This window comes from Myxocyprinus asiaticus, chromosome 23, assembly GCF_019703515.2.
Source record: "Myxocyprinus asiaticus isolate MX2 ecotype Aquarium Trade chromosome 23, UBuf_Myxa_2, whole genome shotgun sequence".
NCBI classification, from domain to species: Eukaryota; Metazoa; Chordata; class Actinopteri; order Cypriniformes; family Catostomidae; genus Myxocyprinus; species Myxocyprinus asiaticus.
The window spans coordinates 18,623,804-18,629,888 of NC_059366.1; the positions used below are offsets into that span (position 1 = coordinate 18,623,804).

The 6,085-nt window shown below is 35.5% G+C and overlaps 1 pseudogene; it reads left to right on the plus strand.

The window, feature by feature from the left end:
- The first annotated feature begins 1,527 nt into the window (after nucleotides 1-1,527).
- LOC127414327 (ADP-ribosylation factor-like protein 3) lies at nucleotides 1,528-5,462 on the plus strand (annotated as a pseudogene).
- Nucleotides 5,463-6,085: the final 623 nt, after the last annotated feature.

Consider the following 6,085-nt stretch of genomic DNA (forward strand, 5'->3'; position numbering starts at 1 on the left):
AAAATGTTTGTGTTCTAGAGATGGCCTTATGGTGAGTAAATGATGAAAGAATTTTCATTTTTGGGTGAACTACTCCTTTAAATGTTAAATTTTTATTAGATTTACTTTTTGAAGGGAATGGAAACGAGTCTGTTAGGGACAGAAGTACAGTTCAATGGGCTGCACAGTTGTTTAGTTGATTGTTCGGCTAAAAAAATAAAAAAAATGTTTCCAAAACATTTTCAGTAGGAAAAACAAAATCATGAATTATGAATATTAGATGTGATCTGGGACCTTTTATACAGTGCATGTCATTGAAGAGACTGTAAATCTATTCCGTCATAGCTTTGATTTTCATTCGAATAAAAAAAATAAAATGAATAAATGACGTTTCTCTGAATAAGGTCTACAACTACTAATTAAAAAAATATTCACAGTAATTGAAAAAAGTATTTGTGTCATCTTGGACACTGACACCTAGTGGCTTGGATGCAGCATCATTTAAAATCAATAGTTTTCAGTTTCAAATGCCATTGTACAAATTTAGTTTTCACTATCAGCCACGATTACTTTAATCAATGAGTGAAAGTGTCCAATAATAGTGCAGTAACTGATATTAAGCGAGTAGTATTCGGCTGGTCATGTGATTCTAACATGGCAGCCCCCATGTTTTTTTTTTTTTTATATATATATATAAGTGTCCTTTTTTATTTATTTTTTTATTAGTAAACAGTAACATTTACAATTGTGTAAATATAACAATAAATATTATACAATAAGATATGCATTTTACAATATAAATATACAGAAGTATATAAAAAAGTAAACAATAACAAAGAAGTGATGGCAGCCACCATGTGCGGACCCTCTCCATGTAGAAAAAAACAGCATTTATAAGGTTACTGATATGACTGGAGTCTTCATTTTAATGTAAGTGGTCATGATTTCCTACATATACTGCAAAATTACAATTCATGTCTTTAGGAGTTAAACTTTTTAATGAGGAAATAATTACTGAGTGCACCTTTAAACCAGCATCCGGATCTGGTGCCACTGTTACTAAAACATGCTAAAATGGCATGAGCGTAATGGCGTATTTGCAAATAAACTCGTGGGAAAATAGTATTGGAATAAAGTCATATCAAAACACCCATAGTGGGAGTGTAGCTTCACAACAAAACATTTTACAACATTCGCGTTAATTCTCCTGCTGTTCCTTTCAAATGACGCCTACTGTGTAAGCCGGTGACCTCTTTTAACTCCCCAAGTAACGAAATATAGGTCTCTGCAGGACAGTAATGGGTGTTTTCAAATCTCTGGGCGTTTCTAAACTATACAATGAAAGTAGGAATCCCAATGGTTTTAAAACGCCCATCTCTGCAGAGATATGCTCCTAGTAACGCTCGTTGCGTTTCGGAAGATTACCGGAGAATATCAAGATGGTGAGAAATTATCTGCCTCTTGTCCTGTCTTTGTTAGTCTTTTAATAGATCGAAATAAAAAAAAATACTTTTGAAATACACGTTGCTTTCAATAACCACTGGGGAAATGATTATTAACTGCAGTAGTAGTCTGCTGGTTCTCCAGGTGATAACCCTGAAGTTTCATAGGCGCTTAGTCTCATTTATTTGCGTTCCTCAGACTGTCCCGTTAATATTTAACATGGCCACGAATATCGTAAATAAACTTTTCATCCACCAAATCGGAACGCAGTTAAGTACATCAGTTTGCCCCTTACCACAACTTTAGGATTCAGAGTGTATTACTGTCTGTGCTGACCATCCATCCATACTTAAAAATAAACATTACATTAGAGATTATTATTTGACTTCAAATCTATATTTATAAAATAGTTTAAATTATTAATTCTGATTTCTGAATGTGTGAAAGAGCTGTTTGAATGCACCTCTTGTCTGTTAAGAAAATTTTGTAAAAACAAAAAACAAATGGGTGAACAATTGGCCCATCCATTTTTATTTGGGCCCACCCAAAAGTAATTTCCTGGCTACGCCCTTGGAAGTTATGATGTTGTAGCCATCAGAGTTAAATATTTCTTTGACTTAAAAAACATTTAATCTTGCAAGGCAGTCTGTCTTTGATTTGTATCTGGTGTCGCAGTGGATATTGAAAGATTTTGTGTTTGACATAAACTAGAATATTACAAATATCTTCAGTGTTGGGAGGGTTACTTTTGAAATGTATTCCACTACAGATTACAGAATACATGCTGTAAAATGTAATTTGTAACGTATTCTGTTAAATTATTCAAGGTCAGTAACGTATTCTAAATACTTTGGATTACTTCTTCAGCACTGATAGATTAATTTCACTTGTTTTGACTATAAAAACTCCAGTACAGTAAGACAAAATACACATGTTAAAAATACATTCTCTGAAAAACCTAAATATCTTATGCAGTGTTGTTTCTAAAACAAGATAAATCTAATTGATCCTGTTTTAAGGATTTTTAGATATTTTTACAGGAAAACAATACAAAAATTATTATCAAGAATATGATTTTTGCCCTAATATCAAAGGTCTTACTAGAAAAAAGAAATTATGATCTAATGTGAATTTTCTTGATAAAAAAAATATGATTGTGCCTGGTAACATGTGCATGTAAAATGGCTAGAAATAGCATTTTAGCTTAGTGTAAAGCTGACAATTTACACAAGTTTTATTTCTATTTCTTCTGCTCCAAACTTACTTCAAACTTACTTCTCTGTCTGCTTGTATGAATGTAACACATCATAAGAAAGTGTTTCACCGCTGTTCAAATGCACTTTGGATCGCATCATTTATATGTATAAATGTTTTCCATCTGAAAGGACTAAATATTAAATGAAACAAATAACAATAAAATGCAAAGTAATCTGTATTCTAATTACCAATTATTTAAATTGTAACTGTAGTGGAATACAGTTACTTATATTTAGTATTTTAAATACGTATTCCCGTTACATGTATTCCATTACTCCTCAACCCTGAATATATTGCACAGTATTTGTCTGCTTCAAACTTTGTAATTTAATTTAGAAATTTTTTTATTTTTCCAATCTGGTTATTGAGCAAATTATCATTTAATTCCAGGGTTTGTTGTCAATCCTTAGAAAACTAAAGAGTGCCCCAGACCAGGAGGTGCGCATTCTGCTTCTTGGATTAGACAATGGTGGAAAGACAACACTTCTCAAACAGCTGGCCTCAGTCAGAGGATATTAGTCTCATCACCCCAACGCACATACGAATTTGTAGTTACAAAAAGGGCTGATGATGAACTCTCTTTTGGAGGAATTAATGTTTCACATGCAGGGTCATTTCTGGCTGTTGTTTTTCTTTTTCTGGAATGGTCAGTGTGTAGAGGATGCTCAGTTGATCACGACAATGAAAGTCACCAAAATTGAAAGTGACATCTGAAAAGTATGCTTTTCTCAAAAATTGCAAGGCCATTTGCTGTGGGGTTTGTGTGTATGTGTTATTTTGCAGTGAAAACTCACATATAATCACAGTGTACTTGTATGTAATTATAATTTTTTTCATTTGTTTGTAATTATTTTAGTGCATATCATATGAATATGCAGCTAGCATACTAAATACAAAAATACCATACATTTAATTGGTGAAGCCCATGATATGGCTAATACAGATTCAACCCCTATTTATTTTTTTATTAAAATTGTCTGCCTCAGACAATGCAAATTAACTTCGATAAGGTTAAAATAGTTGACATATTAAAACTGTAAACTAAAAACACAAATGAGGATTCAATAATAGGCCTGTCGTGATTATTACGTCGCCTGATCGTGGTCATTTGAAATAACAGGGTGTGACGTGGAGGAGGGCGGGGCTGTGACTACACGCCCATCCCCCAATTGTGCTAATCAGCCAAGGAGAGGGATAAATGCGGCAGAACGCAGCAGTTCGGGAGAGAGAGAGCCACATGCAGCTGCAGTGTGTGCGTTTATATTTTGTGTCTTTTTGTTTTCATTAAACATTATTTTGATGGCTCGTCCTGTTCCCGCCTCCTCCTTTCCATTTTAACCTTGTTACACTGGGATTATTTGAGATAACCGCGATTATTTTGCACTTTAAATTCTAATCGCATTGTACTATCCAAATAAGAGTTTTAAGTGAATATAGAAATTCCAATCATGGGAGTCTCATTTTCCCATGCAGCAGTGCATTATGTGAGCTCTCCAGATGAACTGAGGCCATCACCAACCCAAACTGCAGAGTCAGACCATTTAAAGCAGCTCCTGAAAAGCGTGTAATATTAAACGTTAGCTGTGATGCACATGTGCCATTTAAAAGTTTAGACAAGGATTTGATAGTGAACGCAAAACGTTCCAGTTTCCCTTTAACATTTGTGTAATGGCAAATGTTCTTGGTCGTTGCAGGTTCATACACGCAGAGTTAATGACACACAGTGACACAGAGAAGGGGACAAGGAGGAGATGTTGACTGTTACTGTGGAGATGAATGGTGGTTGTGCAGTTGGATACGTGTTGACATGCTTTAAGCTTATTTATTTCTTGCTTCAGCACAGTACAACCTTCCCAGTAACTTGAATTGTTTTGTCTTTGCCAACATTAAGAGTGTGCAGTCTCAGGGCTTCAAACTGAATGTTTGGGACATTGGTGGCCAGAAGAAGATAAGGCTGTACTGGAGAAACTACTTTGAAAATACCAACATGTTTGTAAGTGTTCCTTGAGAGAAATGTGCTGATGAGGTTTTCAGAGCCAGACAAGTGAATTAAATGAACATCAGACTCATACCTATATAAGTCATCGTTTATAATTTACATTTATATGTTTTTACCTGTTTAGAGAGCATTTCATTTCCTATGTGAGTAAAATCCGCCTCCATATTATCTTTGTTTTATGTGGTTGTTTAATACATTTTTATGATTTTGCATTTCAGATTTATGCCATAGACAGTGCAGACAGGAAGAGATTTGAGGAAATGGGACAGGTATTAAGATCGGTCTCTATACGTGTGTGCATATGTGTGAACACAAGAGGGATTATGAACCGTCAGATGCCTCTGCAAGATATTTCTCAGCCTTCACACTTGTGCAGGTCTCAGTCATGCTACTTTTCCACCTTTGTACTTTTACAGTTACTGAACGCTACATGTTTCATGTTCAATAAATTAACAAATTTAAGTTGCTCCAAAGTGTATACTTTCTTGATATGCATTAATTCAAGTGACAATTATTACAAATTTCTCACTGATTGCTAATGAAATATTGTTATGAGCTACAGAATGACTGTTTTGAATTGATTGTGTGCTGTGCAGGAGATGGCTGAGCTACTGGATGAGGAGAAACTTCGTGGCATACCTGTTTTAATCTTTGCCAACAAGCAAGACCTGCTGACCGCTGCTCCAGCCTCTGAGATCTGAACCTGCACACCATTCGTGACCGCATGTGGCAAATTCAGTCCTGCTCTGCACTTACAGGAGAGGGAGTAGAAGTGAGTCTATGAGTCTAGGGAGGTTGAACAGCTGGCCATCTGGTGCAGTCAAAACAACCTGGAGCTGAACACGCTCAAAATGGTGGAGATGATTGTGGACTTTAGGAGGAACACCCCAACATTCCCGCTCACCATTCTAAACAGCACTGTGGCAGCAGTGGTGTCATTCAGGTTCCTGGACTCTACCATCTCACAGGACCTGAAGTGGGACACCCACATTGACTTCATTGTGTAAAAGGCCCAGGAGAGGTTGTACTTCCTTTGCCAGCTGACTTTCCTCTGTCACCATTATTGTTTATGTAGCACCTTAAAGTACTCACCCCTTTATATTTTTCCATGTTCCAGTTACACCTTTGAGTTTCATCTTAAAGGAATATTCTGGGTTCAATACAAGTTAAGCTCCATCATCAGCATTTATGCCATAATGTTGATTACCACAAAAAATTATTTTGACTCGTCCCACCTTTTCTTAAAGAAAAAAGCAAAAGTCAAGGTTACAGTGAGGCACTTACAATGGAAGTGAATAGGGACAATTTTTGGTGAGTTTAAAGGCAGAAATGTGAAGTTAATAATTTTATAAAAGCACTTACATTAATTCTTCTGTAAAGTTGTGTATGTTGTCATTTATAAGGCCA